This window comes from Rattus norvegicus, chromosome 18 (assembly GCF_036323735.1).
Source record: "Rattus norvegicus strain BN/NHsdMcwi chromosome 18, GRCr8, whole genome shotgun sequence".
In the NCBI taxonomy this organism is placed as follows: Eukaryota; Metazoa; Chordata; class Mammalia; order Rodentia; family Muridae; genus Rattus; species Rattus norvegicus.
Genome location: NC_086036.1, coordinates 70,265,140 through 70,290,388, shown reverse-complemented (window position 1 = coordinate 70,290,388; position 25,249 = coordinate 70,265,140). Strand labels below are relative to the sequence as shown.

Below are 25,249 nucleotides of genomic sequence, written 5' to 3'. Positions count from 1 at the left end.
TGGCATTTTATTTATTTATTTTTTTAAAGACTTATTTATTTTATTTATATGTGTACACTGTCACTGTCTTCAGACACACCAGAAGAGGGCATCAGATCCCATTACAGATGGTTGTGAGCCATCATGTGGTTGCTGGGATTTGAACTCAGGACCTCAGGAAGAGCAGTCAGTGCTCTTAACTGCTGAGCCATCTCTCCAGCCGGATACTGGCATTTTATAAGCAATCGAGTTGTCCTTTAAAATCGCTCAGCACGTAGATCATCCTTTTCTTGTTTGTAAAAATGAGTCTATTTGATTGATACAAAAAGTTCTGCCCTCCCGTGGTGAGGACAGATGGCCACATTGAATAGAGTCTCTTTTCACTCTCAACTCAAAGCATCCTCCTTCTCTAGGTCATTTACAAAACCTGGGGCCCAGAAGTCTAGCTTCCTTGAGAGCTCAGCTACCATAAACCTGTCCCTTTCCCAAAACTCTTAAGCAGAAGCAGAGTGTCTCCAAAGTGTCGGGTAGGACCGCTCTTCTCCAGATCACCAAAAGTCCCCTTCTTAGCCACAGCAGATAAATAGACAGAGCTAAGCAGAAAGTGCACTGTTTACATACAGCTTCAAGATACACTCTGCTGCCCTGTCCTTCAACGAGATGCCTCCCCAAAACCTGGGCTACACAAAAATTCTGGGCTCTCCTTAGGACAGCTGTATGTCTGTTCCATGTGGTAGAATCTTTTTGACATGGTGCCTCATTGAATGCTGCTTTGTTTGGTCTCAGCCATGTCTTTCCCCAAGGTCTGGATCTTCCATAAGAATGCTTTCATAATGGTTGGGGATTTAGCTCAGTGGTAGAGCGCTTGCCTAGCAAGCGCAAGGCCCTGAGTTCGGTCCTCAGCTCTGAAAAAAAAGAAAAAAGAAAAAAAGAATGCTTTCATAAGGGACAGATATTGTCATCCCTCTCCCACTTGTCTCCTACGGCCTAGCAGGGCGCTTCACGATGCTGAGAGAGCACCGGGATCCTTATAACACTCTATGCCTCGCAAACACAATTTATTTCTATTTATTCATCTATTTCTGTTTATATCTCTTGTGGTAGCCCCTGCTGATAACCATGACCAATATATTAGTTTTCTTCTTATTGTTGCATCTGTTACTGATTTCTCCAGCCGTTAAACCCAATCTATAAAAATGCCAATGGGACTCTCAGCCGCACCGTAGCTATTTCCCGAGGTGATGCCGCACTTTCTCATTACGTCTTAAAACACTGTGCTCAGCGCATTCTTGTGGGCTGATAATAAATTGCTCAAAACTAAACAAGACAAAACACAGGCATCTGTAGCGCGTATATCAATAAGCAAGTTTTATTTCCAATCGCATACCTCCCCGGCTGAAATTATTTTCCATTCTGCTCAAATAGCAATGTCAGCAATCTTACAAACCCGATCATTGGCACTTCTCTTGGTCTTTCTTGAGTTGACAGTTGTCAATGAGCACGGGGGGGCGGGGGGGGGACACATTTTTTTAATCCAAATTCATTAGGGCTAGACGTGGTTAGAATTCTGAATTTTCTGACTCTTAGACAGGTCATGCGTCGCCTAAGGCATAAATCTTATAATGCAGATGCTTACTTAGCCACAGCTGGGACAAGCATCTCGTCATCAAGAACATTAGCAGCCAACACAATCCAGCTCGTGGTGAGGTTGGGCGAGCTTTCTGGTCTCAGAAAACACTTGGATTTTGAAGTTGGAGGTGAGGTCCAGTGGGACTGTGACAATTTTCCAAGTTGTACATGGAGGAGGCCTGGCCCTGGGGTCCTACCAGAGTCAAACCAGCACACATTTGTCACCAGAGTTCTGAGCACCCAGCACTGTTTTGGGTGCTGGGAGAGATTTAAAGGATTCGGGTGTTTATGTAAAGATGTAAATGTAAAATTTACATAATCTATGTAAAATGGAAAAAGATTTAACCAGTTTGGGCTGTCATCACAAATGCCACAGCTAGCGGACATAAACATAACGAGTTTATTTTCTCACGTGTCTGGATGTTCAAAGTCCAGGCTCAAGTTTCAGCAAGATTGGTTTTGTTTATTCCTTTGCTAGTTTTTTTTTTTTTTTTTTTTTTTTTTTGTGGCTCTTCAGACTTCTTGCTGATACAGAGATAGCTCTACCCTCTTGCCAATCTTTTGCAGGTCTTGCTTGAGATTTAATAGTTAAGACATTATTATTTAATGCCTTATATAATAATGTCTTATTTAATAATCAATAAGACCTCCGTGTAGTTCAAAGCTACAGTCTTTCGCTGGGGCAGTCTCTCAGCTAGCTACTAGCTTATCCTGACTTATCTCTCATTTTGTCTCTCCACATAGTTCTCACACCTGCTTCCGGCTACTTCCTTCGCCTCCTCACCTGGGCTTGCTTTACAGCCTGCCGGGAAGTTTCACGCTGTCCTACAACAGGCTGAAGTTCTTTATTATGCAAAAAGCAGCATTCCTTACTCAGTTGGTAGGCTGAGGAAGGTCACTTTCTCCTGGCAGCTTACCCTACTCTTTTTTTTTTTTTTTTTAAGATTTATTTATTTATATGTAAGTACACTCTCCCTGTCTTCAGACACACCAGAAGAGGGCATCAGATCTCATTACAGATGGCTGTGAGCCACCATGTGGTTGCTGGGATTTGAACTCATGACCTCTGAAGAGCAGTCAGTGCTCTTAACCGCTGAGCCATCTCTCCAGCCCAGCTTACCCTACTCTTAAAGGCAGGTGAGGAATTACATTTACATATTCTGCTAGCCTGTTGTCGCCAGTTCCAAGTAATAATTGGAAAAAAAACAAAACAAAATAAACACAAGAACATTTTCGTAGCCAGAAAAACCAGTGTTTATGGGTCACCCCAACACCGCTCTCCCCCTCTTAAAAGCAAGTGGAGACCATCTCCCTCTTCTTACATGGACAGCATTCTTTCCGCAGGCATCTTAAACTGGTGTTACTGGTCTGGGGCCTCCAGTCACAGCCTCTCTAGGATCTGCGGTTAGGAGTCCAACTCAGTGCCCAGCAAGCACTTTGCCTCTACTTGCTTATAACTGAGAGGACTGAGAGGCCTGGCTGCTCCAGATTGTCTGGAGATACAGTAAGATGACTTTTGAGTTTCTAAAGAAAAGCCCAGAACTCCACTGGAGAGTGCCGTAGCCAGAAGGAACTGTAGGAATTCGGTGTCGTGTGTAACGGAAGCCATTTTGCTTGTAACCTTGTTATGATCTAAGCCACAGACACCAGGGGGAATCTTGGTGGGATCATGTGGGAGATTTATTGGGGAGTATACAGAGGTCGCCTCTGGGAGAGGGTGGAGAGAAAAAAGAGCCAAGAGGAAGTGGCTTTTTATAAGGGGATGTAGCACACGTGGAGAGAGGATACGTAACCGTAACCATGGGAATGTATCCTATCTTGGCAGCTGGTGATGATGTATCCTGCTATCACAAGGTCCCTGGGGCAGGCGATGGAGATGCCTGATTGCTAGCAAAGCTTATATCAATTATTTGGTTGCTGTGATAAAAACACCACAACTGAGGCAATTTGTAGAATAAAGTGTTATTTTGGCTTTTTGTTCCAGATAGAGTTCATAAAGGCAGGGGAGACATGGTTGCAGGTGGCAGCAGCAGAAAGCTGGGCGTCTCAACTGCACACCGGAAGCAGAGCGATCAAACAGGAAGTGGAGCAAGAGCGTAAACCCTAAAAGGTTCCCCCAAGTGATATACCTCCTCCAGGAGGCTGCACCTCTTAATAGTTCCGCAAGCTCCCAAAACCAGGGTCTAAGTTTTCAAATACATGATCCAATGGGAAATAGAGGCAACCCGGGTGTACATTCCAGGCCATGTAAGACAAGCTTTAAGATAGCTAGCTGAGTTTTTGGCTACTTGTTGACATCCAGACTGACACTGAGACTGGGCACCTTAATTGCTTTTGAGAAAGGCCAGGAATGTTAAGTTGCCCAAGAACCACCTTTGTCTAATCCAACATATAAACCTTTGCTAATGAAAGGGCAGCATAAACCCCATTTGTCTCTATTTTAGGACCAGGCCTGATTTCACAAAAGGCCGTAAGGCACCAGCTTCAGGAATAGACCGTAAGTCCCAGAAACTAAGTCATAAGACACCAGATCTAGGAACAGACAAGAACATAAAACCCCCTCCCAAAGAACAGCCTGGGGATAACCACAAAAATGGGGAAACATCTTCTCTGAGGAAGGGCCAGCTATGCTGGACAGCCCTGTTTCATCACATAGTTGAACGTTCATGACATAGGAATGCAGACCACCAACCACCTTTGACCACCCCTAGGACCCACCAATGAAATTTCAGATTACCTAATCCTTCTAGAGAGCTCCGCCTGTTCCCTATAAGAAGACATGCACACCTTTGTCTGGAGTTACCATTTTAGAGAATGGTTGACCCCCACATGCTGGTTGTTTTATACTTCCTGGTTCAGAGGACAGGATCCTCCTGTCTCCTGCCACCTAAGACACACTCTACAGTTCCTAATAAGTGGCAATTCCGTGGCATCCTAGAGTTACTACCCCAGCTGTATCAGTGTTTTGGTACCTTCCATGTCTTAGTTAAGGTGTCTATAGCTGTGATAAAACCCCAGAACCGAAAGCAACTCTGGGAAGAAAGGGTTTACTTCCGCTTACAACTCTCAGACCCGGTTCCATCACTGAGAGAAGTCAAAACAAAAACTCAAGCAGGAACCTGGAGGCTGGAAGTGGAACAGAGTCCATGGAGGGGTGTTGCTTATTGCTTTGCTACCCATGGCTTGCTCAGCTTGCTTTCTTGTACACCCCAGCACTATCTGTGCAGGAGTGGTACCCCACATAATGGTCTGGGCCATTTCACATCGATCGCTAATAAAGAAAATACCCAACGGGTTTGCCTGCAGATCACTTTATGGTGATATTTTCTCTTTTGTAGTTTCATCTTCTTGGATGACTCTAGCTTGTTGACATTAAAAACTAGCCAGCACATTCTATTAGAGTGACCAGTTCTTACATGGTTGGTCTTCCCAGACAGACATGATGGCCTCAGGTAGTTCTGAGTACAACACAGCAGTATGAGAGCATAGGTGAGAGGTCTGGTTGTCCAGGGATCAGTGACTGTCAACTCAGCCAGACACTGTCCCAAGAGTACGCTATTAACAAGCTAAAGGTGACCTATGTCCATCGGTCCCCAGGTTCTTTCCCTATTACACACTAAGAACTATAAGCACCAAAGCTTATTGGTGCTTATAGACTCAAATATGTACAAATCCAATTAAAAAATAATAACCCAAAATAAACTTTTAGCCACTAGATCCATGCTGGGTGAAGCTTCACCTAACTGCTGCTGCCTGCTGATAAGCTAAGGTCCTGTAGTAATAAGGTCAGAGGCTGATAAGTCACTTCTAATCACTGATCCCAGACACTTCTGTATAGTAACTGATATCACCCAAACACGAAGGCCATCCTTTGCATACTCTGAAAGAAGCTTCCTTGTTCTCCTTTGTGAACAGTATGCTTACTGCTCTAAGCCTATGGACCAGCTCCTGCAATGAAAGACTTCTCCTTTAACCATGTCCAAAGGAACCGAAGTTAACTTCCGTGTGTTACTGCCACCCCATGGTCATATCTCTTTTCTTGTCTCCAAGCGTCAACCCAGAGAGGCAGAAGGAAACCCAACAGCCCAGAAGGAACCTTGATCAGAGGCATAGATGAGAAAACTGTCTTCACACTCCACTGTAACTTTCTTTGTCTTGTCATATGGAAGGCAGAGAGTCAATATCCTGAGGCCAACCTCCAACCAAAGGGGACAAGGGAAGGGATACAAAGCTGAAGGGTTTGTGAGTTTGGTTATATTTGTTTGCTTTTGACAAGGTCTTATAGAGGCCAGGCTGGACTCAAACTTGCTATGTAACTGAGAATAACCTTAAACTTTGAGTCTTCCTGGACCCACCTATGAAGTGCTTGATTGTACGCATACGACAGCCACCATTTGTAATTTTCTGTGGTGCTGGAGATGAGTTCAGGTCTTCAAGCATTCACCAAGCTGCTGAGCTACATCTCTAACCCCAGAACACTCTTCCATTTGATTTCTCAGGAGGTCCCCCAAGGGAAATGAGACCCAGCCACCTATAAAGGGGTTTCGTACTGGTTCCCACCCTCTCCACCACTGTGCTGTGCTTTGTAGATAACCAATCAAATAACCTGGTTACATCACACCTTCACGTGGGCTCTGCTTGTGGAGGAAGTTGGACTGCACATGCTCTCAGGTCCCTTCCACCTCAGTTTTTAGTCAAGAAGATTAACCCAGAGGCCGGAGAGATGACTCAGCGGCTAAGAGCACTTGCTGCCATTGCAGCAGACTTCAATTTATTTTCAAGCACACATATGTCATTGAGCTCATAGCTACCCTCTTCTGGCCTCCATAGGCATTTGCTCAGATGAGTAAACACACACACACACACACACACACACACACACACACTTAACCTTAAAACAAAGTGATTCCAGCCCAGAGTTACACAGAGCTGATATTGCACATAGACCCAGAGTCCAGCTGGGGACTGGCTCATCCTGTCAGCTTTCCAGAACTATATCCTCAAAGTTATTGCAAATAAAAGTCCCCCATTCCCTCACTGCAGTGCTTGGAAGCACAAAGCTAATAACCCTCAGCCTGTCTCCAGCCATGTGTCTTGAACTTTATAGAAGAAAATCGACATTTAGAGGGCAGTTAGACTCACAGAACCCTGGCCCAGCCAGACAACCTTACAAGCTACATAAATGGAACCCCCTCTTCTTATTGTTCCTGCTCTAAGTGTGATGAAACTCTCCTTTTCAGTTATCTCAGTGACTGCTCAGTTTAGGAGGCTTTTTTTTTCTTTGATGGAATTCTTTTCTGTACTCTGAGAAGCTATTTGTTCTTTTTATATACAATATCCAAAAGATCAGAAGGCTGGCTTCTAGAAGGAAAATATTCATGCTCATATATAACTTTATAGACTATGAATTTGCTGGTACACCTGGTGGATTTGTACCAAAATGCTCTGCTAACAAATGTAAGGCTTTAAAAGAGGCCAAAAGCAATGGAAGCAGCATGAAGACAGCATTGTGCTGACAGCTTAAAGAGCAAGCTTTTTAAAAAATGTCAGAGTGGCACAGAGGTGCTCTCGAGGTAGAAACAGGGGAATTCCCATGAGCATGAAACCTGAAGCCAGCCAGTAAGATCTACATGACAAGATGCTGTCTAGAAAAAAACCCACAGGGGTTGGGGATTTAGCTCAGTGGTAGAGCGCTTGCCTAAGAAGCACAAGGCCCTGGGTTCGGTCCCCAGCTCCGAAAAAAAGAACCAAAAAAAAAAAAAAGAAAAAAAGAAAAAAACCCACAAAACAATACATTCACCAAATACATTAATGATGACCCCAGAGCTACACATAGCAAAGCTGAGAGATGTGTAGGTTTTAGAAGTGATCTCACAGGATTCTTAGTTTTAGGATTGGTGGAGGCTAGATGCCTGCTGAGCTTAATGATATATTACAAGACTTTAACCTAACAGTCTCAATAATGTTAAGGAACACAAATAGAAAAAGAAAGTCATTAAAAGGGCCAGGATTGGGGGTGGGGAGATGGTTTGGTTGGTAAAGATTTGCAAACATGAAGGTCTGAGTTAGATCTCTGTCATCCATGTTAACAGCCAGACACATGTCCTAGAAGCAACACAGTTGGTGTGTAGCTGGTGTAGCCCAACTGGTGAGCTCCAGGTTCAGTGAGAGACTCTGTCTCAAAATATAAGGTGGTGAGTGATTGAGGAAGATATCTGGCATCAACCTCTGGCTGACATTAGCACACTCAAACACACATGTACACAGATACACATGAACACACACAAACACACACACATGAACATACATGAACATATACAAGCACACATACACACACAAACCAACACACACACAGAAACATATGTGCACACACACACATTCCTAGACTAAGATAGAGTGAGATAATTGTCTTTTGACCTGCAATATTTCATTTCTTTAGTCTTGATGTGCTAGCTAAGATCAAACATCTATAAGACCTTTAAAATAGTTGTAGCTCTTTCAGAGAACTTCAGTTCATAAAGAGAGAAGCTATTTTTTTTTTTGGCTTTTGCTTCTTCACTTACAAAATAAAGGAAGATCAATGAAATATTGAAATGATTTTTTAAGCCCCAAAGACCTACTGGCTGGTTTTATGTGTCAACTTGACACAAGTTGAAGTTATCACAGAGAAAGGAGCCTCAGTTGAGGAAATGCCTCCATGAGACCCAGCTGTAAGGCATTTTCTCAACTAGTGATCAAGGGGGAGAACCCAGCCCATTGTGGGAGGTGCTATCCCAGGGCTGGTAGTCTTGGCTTCTATAAGAGAGCAAGCTGAGCAAGCCAGGGGAAGCAAGCCAGTAAGTAACATCCCTCCATGGCCTCTGCATCAGCTCCTGCTTCCTGACCTGCTTGAGTTCCAGTCCTGACTTCCTTTGGTGATGAACAGTAATGTTGAAGTGTAAACAGAATAAAACCCTTTCCTCCACAGCTTGCTTCTTGGTCATGATATTTGTGCAGAAATAGAAACCCTGACTAAGGCACTTACAGTTTATCTATTTTGACTGTACAACCCATTGTAGAGTATGGTAAGGTAAAATGACTAAAAGCTTTCACTCTTCAGTCATGGTACCTGTCTTAGTTAGGGTTACTATTGCTATAATGAAACACTGCAAACAAAGCAATATGAAGAAGAAAGGGTTTATTTCACTCACAGTCCCACAGTCAAATCATAGTTCATCATCAAAAACAGTGAGGGCAGGAACTCAAGCAGGACAGGAACTTGAAGGCAGGAGCTGATGAAGAGGCCATGGGTGCAGCTTACTGGCTTACTCTCCGTGGTTTACCTAGACTGTTTTCTTTTAGAACCTGGGACCACCAGCCCAAGGGTGACTCCACCACATGATGTGGGCCCTTCCTCATCAATCACTAATTAAGAAAATGCCCTATAAGCTTGCCTACAACCTGAACTTTGGAGGCATTTTTTCAATTGATGCTCCCTCCTGTCCGATGACTATAGCTTGTGTCAAGTTGGCATAAAGCTAGCCAGCATAGAAACACAGAAAACATGTAATCTCTGTAGTCTTCCCTTGTTCTTTGTTAATTTAAAGATCACCAATTGTGTAACTCACACAGACAGGCAGCATGTTGTTTGGCTTTGCTGTAGGTAACACCATCAAGTTATAATAATTGCATAGTTTCCTTTCGAGAGTCCTGGAGGCCCTTTTTACTGATTACCCTTCAGAACTAGTCTTTTGGCTACAGTAACTTATGCATCTAGAATTCTACAGTTTCTATCCAACTCTAATGTACCCGGAGTCCTTCCACAAGATGATGACTGCCTGTTTCTCATCACTGTGACAAAATGCCTGAGAGAAGCAACTTACAGGAAGAAGGACTTATTTTGGTTCACTGCTTCAAAGGTTTCCATGCACAGTCCTTGCTCTTTTGATTATTGGCAATAGTCTATTCCCCCTCAGACCATTTCTGAAGAGGCATAGATGGTTCTAAGCATTTCTATGTAACCAGAATATTACAGAACTCTCTTCTCAAAGTAACATCTTTCGGATGAATTAAAGCCTTTTCCTATTAGTAATCGCCTTACTTGGACTTGCTTAGTTCTCAGGCCTAGTCTCCTAAACTGCCAATTTGAAGTTTGTCATGGAGTTACCCTTCTCAGTGGGAGCATGAAGGAGCTGAGAGTTCCACCTCTTCTTCTGAAGGCAGCTAGGAGAAGACTGGCTTCCAGGCAGCTAGGATGAAGGTGTTAAAGCCATGCCCACAGTGACACACCTACTCCAACAAGGTCACACTCTTTATAGTGCCACTCCCTGGGCCAAGTATATACAAACCATCACACAAACCCACTCTGCTCAGTGAACCCTTACTAGTCACAGTCGCTCAGCTATGGGGATGCACTCTCCTTTTGGCCTGCTTCCTGCTGGGAAAAATCTCTTTTCTTATCCCTCCTTGTAGCCATAAACACACAATCCTCTAAACTAGCAGTTCTCAACTGGGTTGAGACCCCCTTTGAGGGTCACATATCAGATATCCTATATATCATATATTTGCATTATGACTCATAACTAGAAAAATTACAGTTATGAATCAACAACACATAATTTTATGGTTGTCAGGGTCCTGCCCTGACACCCAGGTACTGAGGTGGACTGCAGATAGGCAGACCAGAAGCTGATTACCTCTGGCTATTAACTCTCTTTAACTGTTCTGAGGGCTAGGAGCTGATGGCTTCTGGCACTTTACTTCTGCTGATAGCAGTAGAGGATTAAGAAAAGAAACTTAATTACTTGGAACCTCTTACTGGCCATGCAAGAGTCTCAGTGTTCATTAACTGTTAGTGAGCAAAAAAAAAAAAAAAAGAAAGGAAAATGAAATCATGCACAGGCACACACACACACACACACACACACACACACCTACCTACATGTGTATGTATGTATGTATGTATGTATGTATGTATATTCATATAGAGAGACAGACATAATGCAGATATACATATGTGGATGGAGCAGAGCCTCAATAGCCACACTTTATTTTTTCTCTCAGCCTTTCTATAGCTTCTTAGACAAAAATTCTTTATAAAATTACCTCACAGATAAAATGTTACCCAAAGGGAAGTTATAGAAAGATGTCAATATTAAGTTCAAAGCACTGTTTCATTCTATAAGCTCATTATAAGTTCAAAGCAACAGTTTCACATAGCCTTGCTATAGCATATGCACATCTGTGGCCTCATTCTTTGACCTGACTTGGAATGAATGCTTTTTCTTCATCACCTGTCCCAAACCTGTTTCTCTTCTTAGTGCCATTTATGAAAGCTCATTGCATTCCTTATTATGCAGCCTTTACTTACTATTCTATGAAGAATGGGCACATTCTATTCTTGGTTCTAACTTTATTATATCTCTGGCAAAACAACTGAAACCATCTCTTTAAACTTTCTTCCTAAAATTATTTTAATCAAATCAGGAATCCTATAAAGTAATTAATTCATCTAAACAACGTTAACTCGTGAAAGCTCATCTTCATGTATCTATGCAGGACATTGGCCCAATAGGGTGAATTGATACCCAGGAATCATTAGGCTACATAATAGCAGCAGGAAAGGCACATCAGCAGCAAGGAGCAGATGTCTTTGGGGTCCATGCTACTCAAAGCACATCCATTGTAGCCACAAAAAAAAAAATGGTGAGCTATCTCAAGAAAAGTCACTTGTTTCTTGTAACCTTTCCTATATGGCTTGTGTTAGGGCATCACCCCACACAAGGACCTGTATTAGAGGATCACAGTATTAGGAAGATTGTGAACCACTGCTATAAACCAAAGGCTTTCCTTTGGCATTTCTCCTAAAACAAAACAAAGCAAAACAAAACAAACAAATACCAAAAAAAAAAAAAAAAATCTATTGACTTGGGGTCTAAAAGATTCTCTTAATGGGGTTGGGGATTTAGCTCAGTGGTAGAGCGCTTGCCTAGCAAGCACAAGGCCCTGGGTTCGGTCCCCAGCTCTGAAAAAAAGAAAAGAAAAAAAATCTATATTATAAGATTCTCTTAGGCTAAAACGCCTCATGTTCTGTAACATGGTCTGGTGTAGAGGGCCGCAATAACATTCGCCACCACAAGATGGCGCTGGCTTCCACTGTGCCCCACGTGGAAAGCTGGGATAGCTTTCTCCATTACAAGATGGCGCTGGCCTCTACCGCGCCAGCCGACTTCCTTTCAGGAAGTTAACTGTGTGTGCATGTGCAAGAGTGCCTTCCTGCCAGGTCTTTGCCTGCTCCGGGGCGTGCCTTATGAGATCATGGGTAAGCAACCAATCAGGCGTGGACACGCCACATTAGGGTGTATATAAGCAGTGCCATTCTGGGGCTCGCTCTCTCTTCTTCAAGATGCAATAAACGCTTTGCTGCAGAAGGATCCTGGTGTCCGCGCGTAATTCTTGCTGGCGAGACGTTGGGCGCGAGACAGTCTGGCTGCACTACTCTCTCAGTCAGCCTCAGTCACGGGTTCCTGTTGCAGGAATGTCTTTGGAATAAGCCTCCAACACCAATGAGAGCGGAAGAGAGGAGGTACCACCAGGACCAAAGCCAGGACAGCTCCTGGGAAATCTTCACTTTCCACTTCCGTTTGCACTCTAATTTTATACTCTAAAGCCACAAGGTGGAGCAAGCAAGCAAGCCTGCAGTTAGCATGGGGGCTTTGGGTTTTATGTGGCATGTGTTACAGCTGACAAATGTAAGCTTTTACAGTTGTTAAGAGCGATGACCCATTGTTTCAGCTACGCCTCCAGGTCATTCTGTTCCAGGTATCACGTGAAGTCACCCATGGTATTAGGCAGTACAAGCCTTATGTGAATTGCTTAATAAGTCGTAAGTTAGTATCTAATAATTTGTCTTTTCTACCTTCTACTTGAGTACACTTGATTTCCAGATTCAGAGGAGCCTTGAAACATTCCTGAGGTTTTCGAGAAAGGGCCAAGTCTCACTACCATCAAGCCTTTGTCTAAAGTCATTCATGTCCTTCTCTGTTCTTCTGGATCTGCCATTAGTCCTCCTCTCTGAACATCCTCCCAGCCAGTCTCCCAAGTTGGGTTCTCCCTCCTAAATCTAGCCTTCTGATTTGCCATCCTCTGTAGGTCTTGATTCCACAAATGAGAGCCATCTCTTGCCACTGTCTTCCCCCACAAAGAACTTCTTTCCCATGCCACCTCCTTACCCAGACATAATATGAGGATACTGTCCTCCAGATGCAAGGCAACAGTCCTCTCTTTCCTCCAACAAAAACTTTACCTGCAGCCTCCCCACCCCCACTGCTACATACTCTCCTTCATTCTGCTGCCCTCTTACCCAGTTACTCCATTCTTCCCCCACCGTGTTGTGAACCCTAAAAGCTTCATGGACTGATGTTGCCTTCTGTTTCACCTATTTGGGCTCCATTGACTGACTCCAACAACAGTCACAAAGAATTTCGATAACATACACAGTCATTGGACCCAATCTAGCAGGGCATTTGTAACCATCGCCCAATCTTCTCATCAAGACAGGGAGCCCATATGGATGGCAGCTCAGGTACAAGCTCCCACTCTTCATGCTCTGGATAGGGATAATAATCCAGCCTGTGTGTAGCAGTCTCACACCACAGATCCTCCTTAGGGTTAGACTCCAAGATGTGTGCCTGATCAACCAAGCTAAGCTGTAATTCCTACATGCCCCACCCGAACCCGAACACTCTCCTGACCCCATGATCCTCCATTGTTGTTGTTTTAAAGATTTTTTTATTTATTTTATGTACACTAGTACACTGTCACTGTCTTCAGACACACCAGAAAAGGGCATCGGATCCCCATTACAGATGGTTGTGAGTCACCATGTGGTTGCTGGGAATTGAACTCAGGACCTTTGGAAGAGTAATCAGTGCTCTAAACCACTGAGCCATGTCTCCAGCCCCATGTTCCTCTTTCTACCTCTCATTTCTCAATACTAGCCAGATCTTAAGGGTGCTTTCTTTTACTATTCCCCTTGATGCATATTACCAAAACTTTTGTACATTACTTGGACAGACCATGGACGCCCTCTTTTTCCTGGGTTTCTTTCTTTCTTTCTTTCTTTCTTTCTTTCTTTCTTTCTTTCTTTCTTTCTTTCTTTCTTTTTTTTTAGGTTGGAAAACAACTTCATTTGTTTCAGGGCATTGGCCAGAGTCCCCTTAGAACTTCTGAAATGCTTCTTAGTGCCAGCAGCCTTAGTGACCTTGAGCTCATGGAATCGAACAGTCTTACTCAGGGGCCTGCACTCTCCAACAGTGACAATGTCACCAATCTGGACATCCCTGAAACAGGGGGACAGGTGCACACACATGTTCTTGTATCTCTTCTCAAAGTGATTTTACTTTCGAGTGTAGTGGAGAGAGTCCTGGCAGATGAAAGTGGTCCTCTGCCTCTTCATCTTCATCATGACACCCCACAGAATCTGACCTCACATGGAGACATTGAGAGTTCTTTTACAGAAGTGCTGTATCCCACTCACTGCACAGCCCCTCTCACAGAGCAAAGGCGGACTGAAAAGGAAGCCGGGAGGGGCCACAATGTGGGACGACCCTGGGCAAAAGTGGTAGCTTATTAAAACTACACGCAACATAAACCCTTTCCCCAAACTTGCTTTTTGGTCATGGTGTTTCATAGCAGAAATAGAAACCCTAACCAAGACAGTTATCTTCCAGTGTTGAGAATCTCTCACTCCGGAAACCTTTTCCCTTGAAGATTATGAAGACACCACTCCTGCATAAATCTTCTTGCCTTGCGTACTCCTCTTACTGGAGCCCCTAACTGGTATTTGAACTAGTGACAGTTTTTAAAAAGTACAGTATTCCGCTGCAGGCGGTATTATCATGGAAAATACCACTTTAGAAGCACAATACCTCCTACTACACAAAAACTAGGGTCCAAGCATCCCCACCAATAACCATGCAAAGGACACATGGACCAAGGAATCAGTAAGGCAGATTTTACAAAGGGCTGCTGTAGTAAAACTCTGCTAATTAAGGCCAAAGTCCACCATTGACCGGATAGCCTCCGGGCTCTGCATGTAATGGAAGATTCCGTTCATTGGCAGGGGTTCTCCTTCTCTGAGCTTGTTTGGGGAATTCAAAGCCCCCACACATGCCTCTACCTGTAGAATGTCATGAGGCCTCAGTTAGATTGCAGGTTCAACTTCTTTTCTTCTGATAAGAACCCATTCAGCTAGCACCTGAGATTCCTAAAATGCTTCCCCATTCTAGTGACCCATCTTGGTACCCTAAGCCTTCAACCAATCATCTTTGCCCATCCTGGATGTTTCTACCCACTGCCCCTCAAAATTTTATAAGCCTTGAATCACCCAAAGTACAGTTGATCTGCCTCCTTATAGCTGGTCCAGGTGTGGTCATTTACCTACCATACGAACTCACAGGACTTTGGAACCCCCATGCATCTCGGTCTCTGTTCCTTTCCCACAAAAACTGTATTGGTCAGCGATCCACAGGAGCAGGGAGAATCACAAGCTACATTGCTTTTTGCGGGGAATAAGCACATTGAGAAAGCAGGAAGTCCTATAGGTTTTTTCCTAATAAAAGAGTACGGTGTCTTTTCCTCCATGGCTGTGAGTGACCTCACAGTCTTTGGTGGTTAGCTAACTTACAAATAAATAAATAGGGGCTGGAGAGATGGCTCAGTGGTTAAGAGCACTGACTGCTTTTTCAGAGGTCCTGAGTTCAATTCCCAGCAACCACATAGTGACTCACAACCGTCTGTAATGAGATCTGATGCCCTCTTCTGGTGTGTCTGAAGACAGCTACAGTGTACTCATATAAATAAAATAAATAATAAAAAAAACAAATAGATAGATAGATAAGTAAATAAATAAATGAAACAAAGGAAATGGGGGGAAGGGTAAGTTGCTCCTGGCCATCAAATCTGGGGAATGTGTAGTGCCTTCGCCTAAAAAAAGAAGTTTTGCAAGAGGGGCAGGTTACAAAATAGACTTACAAAGGTTACATCCCTGTGACCACTCCTTTAATAAAACTAAACAAACAGTGCCCCCCCCAAAACTTGTAGTTATTTCTGTCACATACCACCTTACAAAAGATAGAGATCCCAACCCTTACCTGTGCCCTGAGCCACCATGCCCATCTCACACCATTTTTTTAAAAATTAGCTGACCACCAAAGCCTCTGAGGACAGATCCCAGCAGATGGAGAAATGACACAGTCCTCTTACATTAGTATAAAAACCTATGACACTTTCTGCTCTCTCGGTGTGCCTTTACCTGAGCAAAGCAGTGTACCCCTTTACAAAAGCAAACATGAGTTTTCCAGTTCTCCAGATCCCACCCACCCAGAACCCGTGTCATTTCCTCTTAATGTTCTCCTTCCAACCACCATTCCCTTTTCTATCAATCTGTATCCCCCAGTGAACCTCTACGACTGAAAAAACAAAACAAAACAAAACAGGTAGCTATCCTCAAAGACTCCTGGTATGTTCTCCGTAACTGTCTTATTCCTTTATGCGCAAGAGCAAGTCCTCATCTCCAAGCAACATGACTGTTTTCATGTGAGACATCAAACTGCCACTTTACCTGAAACAAACTTCCTGCCACAATATATACAGCTTGTCAGAGACTCTCCCTATCATTGCCTATCAATGTGCTACCTGCTCTCAGGTCTCCCGTAAGGCACCCTGCAACTACCTTCTTTTCCCAACCACCAAACCTGAGGGCATCTCCGGAGCCAATACTGGCAGAAGGACTTTACATGCTGTCCTCTTGGTGACTCAACTGTTAGAAGCACTAACACAAAACTAACCACTAAGTCTAAAGTCATGTGAAATAACTCACGTCCTTTTGCCTCAAATCATGCCTTGTTTTGGCCTACCCTATTTGACAAGGGATCTGGGTAGGAGTGGTTTTTGATGCAAAGGTCCTATTCTCCTATTGGTTCTTGATCTGTCAGTAAAGAAAGCCCTGGACCAATTGCTGGGAAGATACGGCCAGGACTTCTGGGTCTCTGGAGGAAAAGAAGATGCAAGGAGAGTGGCAGTCTTCATGCCTTGGAGAGAGGAGAACCAGGCCACCATGTGAGGTTTCAGAAGGAGCAGTGAGCTGTGGCCACCCGTATAGGTTGTGCTTAGAGATGTCTAACGAGGACAAGATTAACGGATCTCACTAAAGTTAAGGCAGGTGGGAGGAGTGGAGCTAAGAGCTATGATAAGGGCACCCTTTCCAGGCTCTCTCTCTCTCTCTCTCTCTCTCTCTTTCTGTGTGTGTGTGTGTGTGTGTGTGTGTGTGTGTGTGTGTGTGTGTGTGTGTGTGTTTTATCTGAGGGTCCAAGGGAAGCTTGGCAGGGGCTGGTAGTGTGACCACTTCCCAGAACAAAGGCAGGTAGCACAAAACTACAGGCTTTCATTTCAAAGGTAAGAACAGTTGGTTAACTCTTAAGGTGCTGTGACCAGCACAGATTTGGATTTGACCTGACTAGGGACACAGGAAGCAAGGAAGGAAGAGACCCACAGACAAAAAAGCTGGGACTGGATGGGAAGCCCGCTGGGTTGGAGGTGTGGTGATGACACCTAGTGTGACTGTTTGTCTTCCAGAGGTGACACCCAGTGTGGCTGTTTGTCTTCCAGAGGAAGCTCAACAGTGAAATCAACAAGCCTGCAGCCTGAGAAGTGAGAAGGAACAGGGAAATTGTAATCAGCCTATTTGAAGGGGCTCTAGTCAGCCCAAGCACGGCAAACAAGGCTCTGGCAGGCCTTGCCCTGCTCCCTCATTAGCTCTGTCTTGCTAAAAAGCACTCCTAAGGCTAGTAACCACGGTCTGTTCCCTTATTTGGCCTTATTAAGCCTCCTGAGGCTGACTACCAAGGTCCAGCTATCAAAGTATTAAAGTCCAGCCCGCAAGTCCCCTTTGGCTCACCTAATTAACATGCTCAATTAAAATTAAACACCTCATCCTAACACAGAGTTTCCCCTTTTACTTTTTATAAACCGCCATTTGCCTTTAGGCCACAACTGTTCCCACCTTAGTGAGAAGCAGTCCTTTGTCCCCTAGGACAAATAAATACCCTCCCCCCTCTCCCTTGCTCCTTTCCTCCCCTCTCCCATGTTCCCTTCCCCTTCTCCCTCTTTCTCTTTGTTCCTTATCCCTGTCCTCTGTCACTCTGGAACATATAAATCTCCTTTGTGCTGAGAACTTGATCTTGCGGTGTTCTGAGTGAACTCCAAGGTTTCTTACATTTGTTAAATACTGTTCTTAACTGAAGGTCATGGTCACATAAACATGTTTGTCTATTTGGGAGATTCTGCCATGTCTGTTCTTCATAATAGAAACAGTTTGCAGGTATGGCCATGCTATCGTCCATAGCTCTGTTCTGTCACTCTGACCAAGCTAATGCTGCTCTCCATAGCTCCGTATCCCTTTCTTATTTTTTTTTTTAGATGTCTACAATGAACCTTCATGCTTAGTCCAGAGGTGTTTTGCCACATCATCTGTAAAGATGATTAGAAGAAACAATATCTGCTATGCCCAGCAGAATCAAAAAGAGATGCTTCAACAAGTTAAAGGGATTGAAGCCTCAAAGTACATTAAAGATCATTTGTGCGATAATAACCGGGGGGACAATCTGATTGTGCTGGCTGATCTTACGTTGAGTTGGCGCAAGAACTAGAGTTGTCTGAATGGATGGTACCTTAATTGGGAAAATACCCTCCTTATCCAGCTATAGGGCATTTTCTCAGTGATTGATGGAAGAGTATCCAGCACAGCCCATTGTGGGTAGGGCCACCCCTGGGCTGGTGGTCCTGAGTTCTATAAGAAAGTGAGCTGAGTAAGCCATGAGGAAGCAAACCAGAAAGCAGCACCCTCCATGGCCTCTGCATCAGCTCATCCCTCCATGTTTCTACCTTGACTTCTTTCAATAATGATCAGCAATATGGAAGTATAAGCCAAATTAAATCATTTCCTCCTCAACTTGCTTTTTGGTCATGATGTTTTGTTGCAGCAACAGAAACCCTAAGTAAGATACTGAACATATGCCTTTTGTAGATCAAGGCTGTGCCACATCCACACTGTCATAATTGTGGGTCCAAACACTCAGGAGGTGGGCCTTAATTCCCAGTTTTATATTTGCTTTCATTATAAAGACTTATTCTCACACATATGTATTGGTAATCCATGTGGCATATTAAATTCTATCTCTGTAGTAAGGCGTAGTAATTCCATCACCCAGGAATTACTTGTAGCTTTAAAGGAATTAAGACACACAACTATTTTTTGTTGAATGTCTATCTGGTCCTTGAGAGCATAGGCAATGCTTTTCTATGACATCACTGAGAGAGGGGAAATTATGTAAGGTAATTGACAGAGGGGACACTATCTATGCTATAGATTAGGGAGATGATAGCTGTGACCACCAATGTAATTACTGCCACCATTACAGCTATAATAAATCTGACTATAGTAATGCCATCTTGTCCTGACTCTTTCTTGTGTATGCCTAGACATTTCTCAGCCTCCCACCCATTAATAGGCACAGCTGGCACTGCAAAACTTTTGAAGCTGTATGTGACCTTGACCTTGACCACAGTCTAGATGTATTAACCAAAATAATTAATGTTTGCACAAGCTAAAACATAAAACTGAAATAATTAGAGGAAGCATAAATCAGAAATAATTGCCATGTTGTATCTTTAAAACATTGTGAAGCTCTGCAAAAAGACAGATGTTGTAAGCTTACTCCCTCCTCTCTAAAACCCATGTAGCTGTAGTTTTTGTCTTTAAAATCTCTATACCTCTGAGCTTCATCACAAAGGGACATTTTGGAGGTGCTAGTCTGCTCTTGATCTGCCATGATTAATGGACTCATACTCTTAATTGGTCTAACCAGTTGGTAACTATCTCACATGGATCAATAAATTCTTATCACTCTTTCAGGTAAGATTAATAAAGCCTTTATTTCTTCCATTTCTTGGAGGTCTTGATCATTGTACCATGACCCAAAGCGAAAGCTGGTTGAGAAAGCATAAGAATATCCTTCCACATGTTAGCAGAAATAATTCAGGCAGTGTGGTTACACTTTGAACAGGTAATAGAGAAGGTTAGGGATTCGGTAATGTTTAGAAACCAGTTGAGATAGCATAGGTATTGATGCAGGCTTATAATCCTCCTTTACAAGCTCTACTGAGGCCAGCAATTAACTAACTGGTAAGATTTAAAAGGTCAGTGGCAGCTACCAATTTCTATAGGTTCTTCATCCAGCTCAAGGCACAATGCATTCTAAAATCCAATGAAATTACTTTTCATGGAGCCATCAGTGGTCCATTGAACAGAGTTAATGCTGATCAAATCATATGTATGACTGGTGTCAAAACTTGTACCATGGATTCACATATTTTTACCTGCCTTAAAGGTACCTAAGGTGACTGTCCTACACCTTGCAAAATGAAAGCATATCTTTATTTCCACAACAGCACAGGGAGTGGGTAAAACCATTTTCCCATCATTACACCTTTCCACAGCACTTGTTACTCCTCTTTGGTGACTAGCACCCTTCTATGGCAGAGATGTCATCTCCCATACAATTAAAAAGTTTTAATGTAAACAAGGCCTTGTTTAGATAATTGGTAGGAGTAGAGCTTCCCCTGTTGGTGTTTCTAACTATTGTTTGAGATATCTGTGGGCTCGTTCTACAATAGCTTGCCCCTGGGAGCTGTAAGGAATGCTTGGATTGTGAGATATTTTATGTTAAGCACAATGCAGAAGAGATAGAAGGAGCACTGTCCATCTTCAGATGCCATGGATACTCCACAAGGCTATTGAGGGAAGGCAGTGAGTAGTGATATGTTTTGCAGACTCCTTGGTTGAGTAGAGGCATAAACAAAATGAGAACTGGTATCAACAGAAATGTTTTAGTTAGGGTTTTATTACTGTGAAGAGATACCATGACCAAGGCAACTCTTATAAAGGCAAACATTCACTTGGAGCTGGCTTACAGCTGCAGGAGTTCTGTCCATTATCATCGTGGTGGGAAACATGGCATCATGCAGGCAGACTTGATGACAAAGGAGCCATGAGTTCTACATCTTGATCCAAAGGCAGCCAGGAGGAGGATCTGGATCACACCAGCTAGACTTGAGCACATATATGAGACCTCAAAGCTCTGCCTTCATAGTGACACACTTCCCCTAATAAGGCTACACCTCCTTGAATAAGGCCACTCCTAATAGTGCCACTTCCTATGGCCAAGCATATTGAAACCACCACAAGAAACGTGAACAAACTCTTACTCTGCCCAAAAGGAAGAGACATGAGGCACAGCCATCTGTCAAAGAACACTGGGACATAACATTGGGGTTACTGCTGTCACTTGAGCAAAGTAGGTGTACTGCTTAGCTGTTCACTGTAAATGAAAATTTCTTTGCATAAAGAAGAAGTGTTTTGATGGTACAGAATGTGATGGTTAAGGAAACTCTATTTTGTACTAGGTGCCCATTTTAGTAGCCATTTGTCTCTGACCTAAATTCCTGAAATACAAGTTCTTGGCAACCTGTCCCCTACACAGAATGGTGTAACTAGTATGATATAATTACCTGCTTACTATGGCTTCTGTAAACTCATTCATCATTGTGTACACGGATTGGAGTTCATGTTATAGCTATAAGATTCCTTAGAAATGTCATAATTGTGGTTTTTGCTTTAAAAACCTTTCTTTCACTTGTTTCTAGTCTGTGTCTCTCTAATTTGGGTTAGAGACTGCAGCCATACCAGCATTTTTAATAAATTTGGGTAATTATAATCTGAATTGGGTCTAATGGTCTTGTCCCAGTGGTCTCAAACTCTGTTATAAGAACATGGCTATTTCATGTATTAATGTGTACAGCATAGGAAGTGGAGCTGGGACCCAAAGACCAGGCATCAGCTGTGCATTATCTTTGTCTAATAGCCCTGGGAAGACCTGATTGTTACTGAATATATGAAGAACTCAGACAATGACACATGAGTTCTGAGATCCTATGGAAAAGATGGCAGAACTCTTGATTCAGGGTCTAAGCAAAGTTAACATCTCCAAGGCTTATGTTAGCCCCACTACATAGAAGCTGTCACTCTAAATACTGATGGTGAAAAGATAAATTTTCTAAAACTGTGCCAGCTACAAAGACTTCTGCTTCTTGGCCTGGGGTGTAGGATGTGCATTGTACTATAGACTTGAGGTAGATTGCTGTGGTAGGCAGCAATGCTGTTGCCAGATACTGCTGTGAAAACAGTTTTGGCTGAAACAAGGGATTGAGAATGTGTAATCTTGGGGAAAACAAACCTATTAGTGGATGCACAATCTTATATCTTGGATACAAAGGTGAAAATCAAACTGCCTATGGTAATTAGCCAAAGAGCAATGCCAGCCAATGGACTATTGTTGATATACTGGATATGGGATGATGACTGTCTCTGATATTTACCAAACATTTATGTAGTGCCTTGTGTCCCTTTGAGATTAACTTTGACTCATCATAGAATGGCTCAAAACTCTGGAGAGGGAATGTCCCAGATGCATCCATGCTCAAATACCCTGCAGTTGCCAGGTTTTCTCAGTAGGGGTCATGGGCAATCTCAGGATTGCTAGCAAAAGTGGAGTGACAGGGTCCCACTTCTGCGCTGTTGGCCATAGATGCTTCCCTGGCCTCCTAGCCTCAGGAAGGATTGCTGATCCTCCTAAAATCTGGGAAATCTGAACAATTTACTCGCTATTAATCTTATGTGAGAGTGTGAGCTGATTAATCTCTCCTGACACTTTTTGAAAATAGAAACTTTTGAGACAATTCTTTTTTTTATGCTATTTTCTTTAATTTAGAGAATACTTTATTAGTTTTTGTAATCAAACCCACGTATATAAGACCTTACATATTTAATACAGTGTGTTACCCCTGTACAAATGGAAAAAACTTAAGTTCAACATTTCTAGACCAATATGGCTGTTAATTTCTGTACAGTGCCAACTCAACACAGTAAACGGGGATACTTTTTTCGAAAGTTGACAGCACAGGTAAAGTTTCAAAAAATTCAAATTATATATCTGTATATATATATTTATATTTATATAAAAAGACCAATAATAGCAGTGTGTTATGCATCAACAGCAGCAACAGCTTTTCCGGGTTCTGCAGTCATCTGAACAAAACTGTAGAGACATCCAGCACACTCCATTAAAAAAAAAAAAAAAGTAAAAAAACAAAACCCGAGAAAACAGCACAGTTCTGTTACTCTTGTGGTACCTGGCACCATTTTTTTTTAAAATTAGCTTCTCAATCATCATCTGGAAAGAAAACATTCTGAGCAACATCATTAAAAACAGCTCTGATAAAGCACGGTCACTACTACGTATCATAAAGCAGGTACAAGCTATTTTACATCCACAGAGGTATGATACAGTACTGTCCTACATCTATAATACTAGAGGATACAATTTAAAAGGCATTATTTGAGACTTGATTCTACTTTTCCAGCAGAGGGCCCAAAGGATGGTGTGACACAGCTTTGTAAAGAAACATACTCTAGACAGGATTTCCTTTCACTAGTGGCACAGTTCTAAGGATTCATTCTCTCCATGAATGTCAGCTAAAACCGTTATTAAAAAAATGAAATATCCCTAGAACAAAACTGTATAACCACCGGATTCACATGAAGATGACCTAGTGGAGACAAGCTGGACCTCACCTTACCAACAAGCTATCAAATCTGTTATGTTTAAACAGTGAGACCTCCAAGGAAGGAGATGCCAAGTAGTGCTTCAAAGCTTCGGACCACAATCAAGCACAGCATCCTTTTCAACAGAAGCAGAAGCTCATCTGAATATGCTCATGGATGCTGACATCAACATTTAATCATCTCCTCACTCATCCAGGAAGAGGGGGAGATCAGTTACTACTGTACTTTATTGTGTTCAACCAAATCACCATGTTACAAAAATAGCAAGCTGCCATAATAAAAAATAAGGCTCCTCTATCCAGCACCAGATAGCATCATTTTACTTTCAAGCCTAGAAATTGCACACTTGTATATAAACCAACCGAAGATGAGGATTGAGAGTTCATCTTGGTGGATTTTTCCTTTGATGAATATGAAGTGTCCTTCCTTATCTTTTTTGATGACTTTTAATTGAAAATTGATTTTATTTGATATTAGAATGGCTACTCCAGCTTGCTTCTTCTGACCATTTGCTTGGAAAGTTGTTTTCCAGCCTTTCACTCTGAGGTAGTGTCTGTCTTTGTCTCTGAGGTGTGTTTCCTGTAGGCAGCAGAATGCAGGGTCCTCATTGCGTATCCAGTTTGTTAATCTATGTCTTTTTATTGGGGAGTTGAGGCCATTGATGTTGAGAGATATTAAGGAATAGTGATTATTGCTTCCTATTATATTCATATTTGGATGTGAGGTTATGTTTGTGTGCTTTCATTCTCTTTGTTTTGTTGCCAAGACGATTAGTTTCTTGCTTCTTCTAGGGTATAGCTTGCCTCCTTATGTTGGGCTTTACCCTTTATTATCCTTTGTAGTGCTGGATTTGTAGAAAGATATTGTGTAAATTTGGTTTTGTCATGGAATATCTTGGTTTCTCCATCTATGTTAATTGAGAGTTTTGCAGGATACAGTAACCTGGGCTGGCATTTGTGTTCTCTTAGGGTCTGTATGACATCTGTCCAGGATCTTCTGGCCTTCATAGTTTCTGGGGAAAAGTCTGGTGTGATTCTGATAGGTCTGCCTTTATATGTTACTTGACCTTTTTCCCTTACTGCTTTTAATATTCTTTCTTTATTTTGTGCGTTTGGTGTTTTGACAATTATGTGACGGGAGGTGTTTCTTTTCTGGTCCAATCTATTTGGAGTTCTGTAGGCTTCTTGTATGCCTATGGGTATCTCTTTTTTTAGGTTAGGGAAGTTTTCTTCTATGATTTTGTTGAAGATATTTACTTTGAGCTGGGAGTCTTCACTCTCTTCTATACCTATTATCCTTAGGTTTGATCTTCTCATTGAGTCCTGGATTTCCTGTATGTTTTGGACCAGTAGCTTTTTCTGCTTTACATTATCTTTGACAGTTGAGTCAATGATTTCTATGGAATCTTCTGCTCCCGAGATTCTCTCTTCCATCTCTTGTATTCTGTTGGTGAAGCTTGTATCTACTGCTCCTTGTCTTTTCTTCTGATTTTCTATGTCCAGGGTTGTTTCCATGTGTTCTTTCTTGATTGCTTCTATTTCCATTTTTAATTCCTTCAACTGTTTGATTGTGTTTTCCTGGAATTCTTTCAGGGATTTTTGCGATTCCTCTCTGTAGGCTTCTACTTGTTCTCTAAGGGAGTTCTTTATGTCTTTCTTGAAGTCCTCCAGCATCATGATCAAATATGATTTTGAAACTAGATCTTGCTTTTCTGGTGTGTTTGGATATTCCGTGTTTGTTTTGGAGGGAGAATTGGGCTCCGATGATGCCATGTAGTCTTGGTTTTTGTTGCTTGGGTTCCTGCGCTTGCCTCTCGCCATCAGATTATCTCTAGTGTTACTTTGTTCTGCTATTTCTGACCGTGGCTAGACTGTCCTATAAGCCTGTGTGTCAGGAGTGCTGTAGACCTGTTTTCCTGTT

The 25,249-nt window shown here is 42.6% G+C and overlaps 1 long non-coding RNA gene across 1 annotated transcript; it reads right to left on the bottom strand.

The window, feature by feature from the left end:
* Positions 1-3,958, bottom strand: LOC134482988 (uncharacterized). The gene is made up of 2 exons (XR_010059768.1): positions 2,931-3,958; positions 1-884 (listed from the first exon to the last, which is right to left on the bottom strand). It is a non-coding gene; the product is annotated as an uncharacterized LOC134482988 (long non-coding RNA).
* Between the last annotated feature and the right edge of the window lie 21,291 nt (positions 3,959-25,249).